Consider the following 13,314-nt stretch of genomic DNA (forward strand, 5'->3'; position numbering starts at 1 on the left):
GGTTTACGTGCGAACACGTAGCGTTACGCCGCACACGACACTCGAACATTTTACGTCCTACTGAATTAGAATCACGGGAAGTCACGTGACCGGACGCGTTCTACACGAGTAATCGATCTGCCAGCTGCCATAATTCTTGCCTACTTCACGTTCCCTACGATTTCTACGTATGCACTGGCTCTTCCTGCACCGTGAACCGTTCCCGTAGATCGTTCTACGCGCGGCGTTTTCAAACTCCAAACTACATTTCGACAAATTAATGTCATCGTTGACACAACCTTTCACTAGCGTGTAATAAAAATCACTGGAATTTTTTCCGTTTGCGCTTCGACGAGATCAGATTAAAACACGATCGATCGAATCCTCGTCGTTCATCGATGTTTTATACGCGTCAATTTAATGCTTCGCTAATACGGTCTGCTGACATATTTTATAGCAGTGCGATTGACTGACGGCACAACATTCGACTGCCTGGTCACGAACGTGATAGACGTGATCGGAGTTTTACGGTCAGTTCTGATATCGGTGAACCTCCGGGTAATGCAACCTGGTTGTTCGCTGTAAAGATCAAGATCGCGGTGGATTATTCCGATACGTTCCGCTCGTATCGCGACCGCTATTTCCACTTTGTAGGTGGTTTAGCAGAAACTGACTGGAATCGCAACGATCTGTCGGAGAATTTTTTTTATCAAAGATACGAAACACCTTCGTTATTGGAATCTTAATTGGGTTTCACGGAAAATTTGTTTGCGGTCTGACTGAACGCGAATGCGAACGCGGAGTCTACGGCCGATCGATAATAATCGTGCAGGTGATTTCTATCGAGTCGCCGACGGAATGTTCGAGGTTCCAGCTATCTCGTGGTAATTCCGCGAACATTAACAGTCTTAATCGCGCGAAAGTTTACCCGGAAGTTCGGTGTATCTGTTTAAGTTGGCGCGTTATCGGAGAAATCGATTGGCAAGCCAGGCCTGTTGTAACGATGGCGCTTGAGATAAAATTCTGTTTGGACGAGTAACTCCGAGCGGAACCGTAACGAGGCTGTCTCCGCACGTCGTGACGGTTTTACGGTACTCGCGCTAAACTAGTCTTGTCGAGGACTTCCTCGATGTTTCCCCTGGTCTGCTATCGGCAGGAACGATAACAACGACCGTCTAATTGGATGAAATATCCAATGGAAGATATTAATTATTAAATGATCATGGCTGTTACGTGTAACGTAAATATTAGATGACGATACAGTATCGTTTTCACATGAGTTGAAATACACCGGAAATTATTAGTTGGCGTTATGATTATTTGGGAAATTAGCAAAGAGTCCGTGGTTTTGTATCATTGTAAATAGGAAAATATTATCGTATTATCGTATTATCGTATCGGTATTATTGGTAACTGTATCGGTTAGCTTTAATCGTTTGTTACGTTAATACCAATGATTTTCCGTGTTAGACAAATGAAGTGTCTCTTTTTTCTTTTTAATTGGTATATACGATCGAGGCTGGTTTACGATAACGTGCTAGTTAACGAAGAAGGAGGAAGGAAAACGGATCCGTATGGGATCTGCTGCGCGGCCAGTAGTAGTATCAACGACTCGGCGGACATGGGTTTCCGTACCCGACAGGTGATTAATTATCCCGTGGTAGCGTGAAGGTTTTGCTCCCCATTAACATCAGAGACGCGTACGCGCCTTTCTCTGTAAAGATTCGATGTTCGCTGTTTCTCGAAATTTATGTAATTTCCAAACAAATAATATATTTAATACGATATTGAACAGAATTTTATTAGTACTATAATTATAGTTACGAGGTTGAAGAGTTTGGAAATAAAGAAAGCTATAAACAAAGAACGATGGCCTTGATATGCGTGCGTACGAGAATATTAAAGTTCGATTAATTACTTTATGAATACAGATATTCGTTTTAAATGAATTTATTTTCAAGGAAGCACCTACTGAAATATTATGGCTGGAAATTTGCTTCTGTTCGCTCTTCCAGTTTTAAAATGTTGTATATTGTTTCATCGACGCTACGCTGAGAGTAGACTGTATGCGAAATTAGAATTTATACATGTGTTACTCTGCATCGGTATCATTTTTCTCGTTTGAAAGAATTGGAAGAATATCGAGTGGGAAATTAAATTCTTAACGAAGTATATGTTATGAAGCAACGGTGGCATTGTGAAATTTTTTTATTGTCTTTGTCTTCTCTCAGTGTCCGTTGTTCACGAAAATTCTAATTGCAGAAATTACCGAAAAGCGTATCGTGAAGTGTACAATGTTACGTCGACATTGCTTGTTCTACATTTTATATTACAACACGTGTATTATTATCGCAGAAAATTTCACGTGTTAAATGTTTAAGCATATTTCTCTTTTTTTTGTTAGCAAATTACGAATAAAAATTAATCGAATCATTAGTCGAATTGTGAACAGTCAAGTTTCGATATACATTTACAGTAAAACGAAATTCAAAAGCGATAGAAAATCGTAGCGCAAGGGAACTTGTATTTTATCATAGAAGATGCGTCTCGAGCTTTGCCGAGTTTTCGTTGAACAATCTAATTCGTTTCACAGTCACGTCCGTTGCGTCACTCTGTTAATTAAAAGACCGTTAACTTTCCCAAGTTGCTCTGGTCGTTTTGTTTTATTTTCGATATTCGACAACGTAACGTCGGCCTCGTTCTGTTTACGAGCGAGAAGTTCTTGGCAACCCGTACTCGAGGAATTATTCAGCCCAAGAAACAGAAGTCACGGTAGTTATCCGCGGTACTCGTTAACAACAACTTGTAAGTTCGGACAATTATTCAGCGGAGTAATTGGACCACCCGAAATCCCTGGGTCACGTACTTTTAGCTTTGACTTTCAGGCAAGAAAATAATTTTGTTTGCTACGTTTTCTTCCACGTTTCGTTTTCGAATTTAGTCGAAATCTACTTTTTATTTTTATACATCAGCAATCAGACGTTCACCAAGCTTGCGAACTTGGAATAATAACAAATAAACTTAACGGGAAGCTACGTGTATAGCGCACGACAGACAGATGCGGCTGTTTGGAAACTTTTGGTTCACGTCGGGATTTCTAACGAAATAATGATCTTTTGTTTCACGGAGGAACATTTCTACTAGTACTGTTCGAAAGGATAAATAATACCGCCGTGGAATATCGTCCTTTATATATTTCCTTCGGTATACCAGTACCTTTCGCGATGTTATTCTCGGAATAAATTGATTAAGCTCGCGAATAACTTTATACAGAAGTGTATATTGTATTTTAAATCGTCCTATATAACCAGATTTCGGATTGTCGATGTTTTATGGTGAACATATGTGCGATGAATTGATATCATTATGTATCTTCATTAATCACGGGCTATCCGACAGCCTCGATTTCGCTCGAATGGATAATCGACGAATAGAGGATATTCAAGAATGACTAGTATCTCAAAAGTGCGACGATGTAAACGTTTAATCGATATTTCGAACCTGTCGATATAACCGTGTACGAATCTGCACACGCGATAACGATAATTTTGTCACACGTTATTACGCATTGTTACAAATTATTATCTGTAATAATAAAATTGTTGCATCATGAGACTGGTATCTCGTCTAATCGGAAAATTTCACATTATACGTTGTACATGCAGAACGCTATTTGCAAAGTTATACAAACGCTTGTTTATCCATTTAGTAGCGTTTGAACTAAGAAAAAATCGGGGAGAATTTGAATAAATTTTCTCGTTAAAACTTTATGTCTCCAAAAAATGCGAAAGATAACGAAAAGTGAAGCGAGAGAAAGGGAGAGGAGATGAGGAAGTAAGTAGAGTACACATTTGCAGCATTAATATCATAAATAATGGTTTATCGAACTCCGGCGGTACTTTTGCGTAACTCTGTTTGTTCGGAAACATTGGCGGTCGTTGATTAAGTTCTCGTTAAAACTTTTCTTTGATCTTATTTATTTCACTCGACTAACTCACGCCGTTTGATATTCACTCCGTCAAACCGAAGTTAATAAGCATATAAAACGAGCACGTCGACGTCCAAAGGAATTTCATTTCCTGTGTTCACGTTTCCCCTTCATCTTCCTCTTTTTTTTCCGTTTGTGGAACACGGCGCATTTACTTATAACTACTTCAACGAAATAGTCTATGCGGTTCGTTGGTGAAACAGCGACGAGCGTGGAGAGGGCTGCGGAAGGAAGCACGAAATCGTTTCCCGTAATAAATCACCCTTCAGCATCGCGACGAAACATCAGACACGACGTAAAAACATCGAAATTCTTGGCTCGCTGTATTTCGGTTTGGATTAGGTTTCGTAGTCTCTGTTCGAGCTTTGTGTTACCGTTTCGGGACACGAACACGTCGTATACATACAGATATAACCAGAGGCCGGCTGTGTAACGCGATTCAAAGTATATTTAAGGTAAATGCTTACTTGCATCGTCCGAGTGCACCGTATGCATCCATTCGTTTTCCGTTGGTCGTGAACTAACACCCTCTGTACCATAGCCTCTCTTACTCTTTCACGATGGAACCGCAGCCGCAGCTATCAGAGGAATCCGTGCACTTTCAATTAAAGTGACGCAGCTCGGCTGCATTAAGGACGCTCGAGGCTCTACGGCGTTATGGCTTCAATTAACGGTTAGAGGATGTGAAGGACGAAAGGTGGTGAGGGGTGGATGGGTCAGGCTAGTAGAGGGAGCTAGGGTTGGGGTGACGATGGTTGGTCTGGCAGGTTCTCTGGCATTTACTTTAAGGCTCCTCGAAAGGAACCAAGCATCCACCGTTCGCGTTCAGGAACAACGAGGATGAGGTATGCGACCGCAAGGCTGAAAAAAGAACGGTCCGAGTATCTAAAAGCTCGACAAAGTTTCATTTAAAAAGCTAATTAACTTATCCAATTACCGTCTCGCTAGCTGGAGGACCAACGGTACCGCGACTCGCGCGAGAAAAAGATGAAAAATCCAACGGTCGCATCCGGTTCCCTTTTTTTTTTCTTCTTCTTCCTCTTCTTTCTCTCTTTCTCGGGGAATACCGCGGGATTTCTCGCGATCCGCACAGCGAAAGCGCGCCGCTGGGACGACAAAGAGGCGGCAGGGGAGGAAGATCGTGAAAGAACGCTGGGATTAAGGGAAGAAAGAGCAGGAGAATCAATTTAGACGCGACTACCCGATCTTTTATGAGAAAGTGCACGGATTACGGATCGCAAGAAATACAAATCGTCCCCGGTAACGGCGTGCTGATCCTCTAGATTAATGATTCACCCTTCTCCTCCTTTTCTCGCCTAGACGGCGCTTCCTCGGATGCGCGAGTACTCACGATTTCCGACTTTTCGAATTACGTTTTCGTTGCTGTCGCGTGTCGTTAAACCAACAAATCCGTATGTATATGTATCCGGTTCCACCAATCCAGTTCCATACGAGGCTTTTCGGATACAGGAGCGTACGAAACGTGCCAGCAGAGATGAGTTATTCGAGACATATTCGTCGGTCGCGGTCGCCGGCTGAATTCAAAGCGGGGTCGGATTAAACGTAGCTATTATAGCTGGTGGATCAATTGATCTGGATAATCCCGTTACTTGGCAATGTTTTTTTTCCCCGCAGCCACTGGTGCTACTGCTACTGTATCGCTCCCTTTAATTCAGCCACGTTCCACGTCCAGGTGCTCCATGGGACGCAAATAATGACGCGCCGGAGTAAACCGACAGACAGACCTGTCTGGATTTGCGGCCTGTGTATCCACACGTGAGAAAATATCGTGTTTACTATGCCTGATCAAATAGTGTACGGGTGTATCGCGTTCGCGCTGGCTATCTCGTGCCTCTTCTTCTCTGTCCTCGGTTTATGCCCTCGGTTTCTCGCATGCAAATACACCAGTTGCCTGTATTCCGAATCATGCAAAGGACGCTCCACTGCCAGAGGATTCTGCCGGCAGTACCGTTCGATTTTATTCGCCCGCGACGAATACACTTGGGCTATTTTCCACTCTTTTGTGTTCAAAGTAAACAACAGGCATTTGCCGAGTTTCCGAATTTCCATGGCCAAACTGACTCTCTTTTTTTTCTGCGGTATCGCGTAAACTGTCGACGTTATTAAAAATTGAAATGCTCAGAATCTATAAGGTACATTTTTAACGAAAGTTACACACGGATAAATGTTAAACACCCTAAGTATACAACAAAGCCTTTCATTCCGCTACGGCGAACATCGGTTATTTCACGAAACGTCATCGGTATACTGTAGTCGAAAACGCACATAGGCAAACACAATAGTACACTTTTGTCCAGTTAAATGAAACGAGATGCGCTAATGAAACAGGAAAATAATGACGCTCTAGTCGCGATATGCGAATGAAATGTTAAATTCTTCGACGATAATTGATAATTAAACGATATATAAGCTTTCTGTTTATTTACCGCAAATAGCTTCCGCGAATTAACAAAGCGTCCAATTGTCCAACTAGGTTTCGGCCGATTTCACTGCGTGACCAGGAATGTCTTCGTTGCATCGGAACGAGAATAGGACATTTGACCGCGCGACACATTTAAGGTGGTGTACGAACACGTTCACGCGTGTTAGTGTAATGTTAACCTTTCCAGGGCAAGACTTTGGGGTACCGTGACCTGACATTCTGACCCAACCCTTACCGATATTTCGTGGGATACATACCGGCCATGGAACGAGAGCCGCGTACGTGGATCACATTCTCCTACTGCACCTCGAAATGCGCCGCGGTTATTCCGGGCGTCCAGTGCGAATGCACTTGACCACACGACGACGTCATTTTTAACCTCAAGCAAAATACGTACTCGTTGAAAATTCCGTCGTTTTCCATAATACGCGATTTACGTGGCCATATAATTTAGAATAAATAGCCACTGGAACTGCTGGCTAATTTTTAGTTCGTGTTGTCGTTCTTTGTGCATTCTTATTTTATTATTTTGTTCATTAAAGGATTTCATTCATCATACTCGCAGATATATGAAAATCCTGAATACTCTCTCGAGAATTTTCTTTGCAATTTATCGTTACAAGGATAAATATTTCGGTATTTGAAGCACGTACGATATCACGTACGATATTCTGGCCTCATTAGACGCAATTTTTACGAAGCAAAAATGGTTTCCATGGGATCGAAGAAATGTCGCAGGTCTAGAAGAGAAATTTATGCTGCCGAGGGTAATATCGTCTCAAATTACCGGGAGATCGTGCATAATTCACCAGTGTCACCGCGAAGTACTCTCCTTGAGCTATGATCGCTTTATTATCTCGCGATTACGCGCACCGGTCCATTTGCATTAATTATCTTCCGTCGTCCGCGAAATAGAGTCGCGCTCGTCTGCTTCTGCCGGTGACGTACTTAAGCAACTGGTAAAGGATATAATAAATGTACTGGTCAGTTCTCCCGATCCTGGTAGACAGCTACAATTGCCCTACAGTTGCAAATAATAAATAACAAAACGGGAACTTTTATTAAATATCGTTTGATGAAAAGTAAAATGCTAAAAAGGCTGTTCGCGTTTAGCTTTCGTCGATCCAACAAAAGAAGAATTTGAGAAATCCAAGAATGAAACATTAAAAAGAAATGGTTCAACGTCGTCTGAACATTGTTTGAACGTTCATTCGCCATTTAAATAAATCAAAGGGATAAGTTTAATCAAAGGGATTTTACGAACGATAGGTCGAATTTGAAAGAATTTGTGTAGATCGTTCGTATGTTTAAATCAGAGAAATATTAAACGAGAAATATCATACCCTGTATGATAGAGCGTATAAAATGGACAATTTTACTAGGCTCATAGCGAGCTTTCGGTTCATGGCACATCGACAGCTTGAAAATAGCTCGCTAGTAAAAGGTATTGTCGTTGGAACGACCACGTTGGTCACTGGAGAGACCCTTTTATATCCTGACGAAAGACACGAACCTCTAGAGAAAGAACGATCGAGCCATACTGCAAACTCTCGTGTTATAGTAGAACCAATCTTCGCCCATCTCACCGACAGCCAACGGTGAAAAAGGGGGGGGATGAAGGGCCGAGGGGAAAGGAAGAAGGAGGTAGGGTGGAAAAGCGAACCGAGAGAAAGGAAAGAGATTACCTCGCGTAAAATCAGGACAGGGCGACTTTTCGACGTTCGCGAGGCAGTCGCCGTGTCGACCAGTTCCTTCTCTCCTTTCATCGTCGGTAATTCCCGTCCGCCGTGTGCCATCGGTATAGCTACTGGCCCTGACAGACAAAGGACCCCAGTACCGGATTTTCCTTGGTGAACGACTAACACGTTCTGCCGCAAATAGGGCGCGCACCCTGCACGCGATTTTTGTCGAATAGTCGAAAGTTGGACGAGGATACATCGAAGCCTTTCTCGGGGGAAACAATTTACGCCGATCACGTTTCTTGCTCATCGTTTCGTCGTCCTGGCAAAAACGTTGCACCCATCTGCCGTGCATTCCCTAGATTCTATATCTTTTCTGGCTACAGACACAATTTTAATCATTGTCCAAGTCGTATTTTATCGACGCTACTGCAATAAGAAACTGATTTCCAGAAACAATCGTCGTATTGCGAGGAAGGTTAAAATTCCGCCGTGTAGTTCGATTCTTCCACTAATGTCTGTATACGAAGAAGTCCTCTACAAACCAAGTGGCTCCTAGCATAATAAAACAATAATCTCGCACCGTAAGCCAGCTAAAGTGATATTTCAGTCTCCGCCGCTGACCCAACCTACTCTTCGATCCTCCCTCTCAAGGATCTGAAACATAAAACCTTTCCGTGCAAGATTTCACGCGGGTGCTCCGAGCTGTGGAAGAGAACACTGCAGGGACAGTAAATTTTTTCGCTGGTACCGCGGCACGGCGTTTATTTCTCGGCTGGAGAGGGATTCGTCAAGCAATTTTCGCGGCGGAAAAGTGTGGAGACAAAGTTTGCGGCTGAAGCGAAGGGGTCGCAAGCCGATAGTAAACCAAATTAAAGACCCCGCGAGGGGGCGGTAAAGCAATTTTGTAGTCCCGCGCTGCGCCGCACTGGGCGAACGCGAAGCGTTTCTACGTCACTGGATACGAATGGCGGGTAGAGTGTAATGGCGAGAGACAGAGTCGGGGCAAAACGTATCCTTTGCCACGCTGGTTCTCTCCACCTTTGCGACCGAGTACTACGAATTCTTTGCGCGTGCACGTCTTCGCGTAAACCCCTGCAAACGTTTAAGCGTCCACGGACGTACACAAAGAAAGGGCGAAGTTTCAAGCGCGTATTCCCGTTTCTCGAGTGAACGACAGCGGGAAAGTTGATCTCGATCCTGTAACGTTCCCCTGTGGAAACGCTTTCCCTACTACGATGCTATGATTCCGTGGAAAATATGTACAAGCACCTTGCGTCTAGATTAATGGAACGTATTCTCAAGGACAAATTAAGGCGAATTGATAGTTTGCTAGAAATCACAACGAAGGGACATGGATATTTAACAACTTTTGAGAATTTTATAAAGCGTATGGTTTCATGGCAAAAAATTGTTTTTTGTCGAAGTGGTCACCACTTCTAAGAAAACTCTACATCTGGTATTTTAGTTTTCTCAAGCACCGAAGTCATCGACAGCGTATAGACGAAAGACTGGGTCGAATGCCAACCATAAACTGTAGACAGGTGACGATGGCTTCACGGTTCTCAGTCATAGGGTAACACTGCTAGCGTGCAGATCTGAATCAGCTCAATTATATTCCTACTTGTATTCACATTTCTGTATTAAAATATCTTTTCTACCTTACAATTTATCCACGCGTTCCTTTGTATTCAGATACATCTAATAATCTCAACATTTTTCTTTCAATATCTCGTATAAGTTCAGCGGTGCTAGGGCCCTGATGAACATGAAGCGATCGACGCCACTAATGATGATGAATTTGCAAATAAAATTGCCTTGCAATCTGTACGGACGGTATTACACACATTTCCCTCAGATAAACGGGATTCGGGTAAATAGATCGATGGTAGATGTAAGAATAATTCAATCGTGGTTGCCAGTGTACGGATTTATGTAGAATTTATGCGAATCGATCGCGTTTAGTTCCTGTAAATGCGGATCTGCTACGTGCAAGAGGAGGAGAATCGATCCGCCGTACACGAGAAAGCTTCGGGACAAATTGTTTTCTAGGAATAACGAGAGGCCCGACGTAAAAACGAATGTGGGTCGATCGATGATTCGAGCATCCGGTGAAAAACCTCTCGACAGCCGTCGGTTAATCTGCATAGAAGATTTAAATTAAGTTTTTGCAAAGTTCTCTGTATACTCGAGCAACGATCGAGAATTAAAGTTGTCGATTGCTTAAGAAAAAGGCAACCTCGATCTCGGCTGAAACATGGTTATCCTCGCGGAGGAATTTAGAGCGATTTTTCGGGAAAAATCGTCCCGTCTATTCGACTTTCAAAATTTATGGAGATTCGGGAAAGTTTCGTTCGCGCGTTACGAAACCAGCGGATTAAAGCATCATATCTTGTCGGTGATGAATTATTATGGCTTATGGAGAAACTTATATGGAATTCTGTATTGGCAACCTGGCAACGGCAAATTAGGACGCCTTATCATACCGGTTTCCCTTCGCGTTTTCCTCGAACCTTGTATCGTTTCGTATAGCGACAATTATTCAGGAAAATCCTACCTTATAATCCTGAACGATTTATTACTAAAACATTTATGTTACCTACATCCTTTGTGAGTGGTAGAGAAATTTTCCAATATATAACACACTTTTAATAATAAAGTACACCCTTTAGTGCAACGGTGATTAAATCGATCTTCAAAGTATAACTATGAAACTTCCCTTGTCCTTCGGCATAGCAGAAGATCGCGAAGTTTCTGGATTCTGACTTTCAACGCGATTTCTGTCGTTCTTGATATTCGATCAACTAAGTATTCGCTGGAAATTGCCTTGTTAAGAAACTTGTCTTGGCTAATTCTATTAGCTGTTTGACATATTATCCTCTCATCATTTTCCTCTTTATCGTTATAGTGCGTGATTCCATCGTGCATTTTCAAGATGCCTTTTCACGCTTGCCTGTGATACATACGTAACATTCAAGCTTCTTTCGTCGACTCGTTCTCCTACATTCTCTGGCTATCATTACCCACAGGAAAACTTTATTGAGTCCTCAACTCCACGAAACAGGCGACCTCAGTTGATCTCGTTTACATCGATCGTCGTTAGTCTTCCAGTTATTGCAAAAAATACGCGAATGGAAGCTATTTGTAGTGGATCTCGAAATTAGGAAATTTATTTAAAAAAGGAGATATATTATCGAGTCGAAATTCTGAGCGTTAAAAGCGCTAGATAGGCGAACAGAGGATGTATCAGTACATAAGAGGTAGAACGGAACTGAAATATTATAGCGGTACGTCGCTTGGAACAATTAGAGATAGCATTTGTTTAATCCATCCGGAGTAAGATAGATTAAATATTAGGGATAAATTGTACGAGATACGCCGGAAATTGAGTTCATAACTGGAGAAATGAATTCAGCGTGTTGATTATGGCTAACCATTTATCTTTGGAAGAACAGCTGTTGGAAAGATTTCCAACGTATATTATTCAGGATAGCATATCAAATTGATTCATATAGTAATGCGATAACGTTTACGAGTATTCAATGACATCGTAAATGAGACATAGAGTATCGCATTAATTTTTACGACAAACATATCGCCTTATGTACTGCTATTAGGACCAGAGGATCTATTCATAGTGAGTTTCAAAAATATTAAACGTTTCATCGACGACGTTAATTCACTTTCGACCAACATCACGTTGAAAACTAGATTGAAAGAGAAGTTCTTCGCATTCCTGGTTCTTCTGCTCAATTAAATAAAAGTAAAGAACATAAAGAAGATAACCTTCTATGGCATTAACTCACGAACGAAAGGACGAAACTATCGAGGCAGCAAATCGACAATGGAGAACCTGAAATGAGTCGCGTTGGAATGCGCTTGATGCGCGGAATTAGGGACGTTTTATGAAGGGAAAACGGAACTAATACCGCTTATCTCCTTAAAATTCAGCAGAAAGCATTTTGCGGAATTGTATCCCGAGGCCATCAGCGCGCGATGTTCGCCCAACATGTATATCCAATGGGAACTGTGGATGGCTAGCGGTTCGCCTTTCGTTCACCACCTTCGCCTGCTATCCATCCTGATATTCCCTCGTCTACGACGAGTAAGCATTACAGGAAAGCCTTTATTAAGTCTTCAACTTTGTGGGACGCGTGCCCGTCCATCATAGCGGAATTGAGTTCCTATGCACGGTCTAGCCTGGGTTAATACATCGACAATTTTCTGGCTCGATGTAATTAGAAATCAGGTTGACGTAAAACCAAGTCCGTTCCTCGACCTTTTGATTGTCTTATCGATGTTTCTCAACCTCGGGCCACGAGAATAATCATCGAACCTAGACGAAATCGTCCGTTTCCCTTCGACTCTTCGTGCGTTGTATTTCCGTGATTGTCGAATGCTCGTGACGAGCCGGCATCCCCGACAATTCGGGAAATCATTTTTCTCGTTTCGCGTCCCAAGCGAGCGTGTGAATTTGATTTTCTGTCGACGGCTTTCGGCGAGTTTCATCACTGCAGGCTTGAATTTTATTTTTTTATGTGTGTTCTGCTTTTCTTTTTCCAACGAAAAGTGTGCGTAAAATACACACAAGCAAATTGTCGAACGTTTCGATGTCCCAAAATACCGGCGACGTATCCCCGAGCGTCTGTTTCGAGCGAATCGAAAAAAGCTTGAAGCACGCGCGTTTCGTGTTGCAAACGGATGAAATATAGCTATGCCGAGAATAGCAACTTATTATCGATATAGGGTATACGTTCAAGTTCAAGTACGCCTTTTCCGCTTACAAATAGACTATTGAAGTCTAGATTCTGACATTTGACTTTTCCCTTAACTAGGTTATCCCAATTTTATCAGCAATATAAATAGCCAGCGATCAAATGTTTCCTCGAACGTCGATAATTCCAATTTCAGAATGGAAGGTATAAATGGAAACATTTTGCAACGGACGCATATGGTATCTGAATGACAGATTTATTACGTACACAACGCTATCGGAGATACACGGAATGCAAGCTCGACGGATTCCCTCGGGGGCGGGAAAGTTTCTCGTACTCGGTATATTTGTCTCATTGTCGGACGCGGCTCAGCGAAGCGTCGTTGAAAAGAACAGGAAAGCGTCGTGCCACACTGGAGAATCGTCGGAAATACTTTTCTGATCTTTTCATCCGTTCTGCTCGAGTCACGAGCAAGTTAAACGAACGCGAAAAATATCTGATATCTTTACT

The 13,314-nt window shown here is 42.4% G+C and overlaps 1 protein-coding gene across 10 annotated transcripts in view; it reads left to right on the forward strand.

The window, feature by feature from the left end:
- LOC132914018 (agrin-like) overlaps positions 1–13,314 on the forward strand; it is a 384,730-nt gene that overhangs the window by 60,259 nt on the left and 311,157 nt on the right. The window lies entirely within an intron of this gene.

The sequence above is a fragment of the Bombus pascuorum genome, chromosome 1, assembly GCF_905332965.1.
Source record: "Bombus pascuorum chromosome 1, iyBomPasc1.1, whole genome shotgun sequence".
NCBI lineage: Eukaryota > Metazoa > Arthropoda > Insecta > Hymenoptera > Apidae > Bombus > Bombus pascuorum.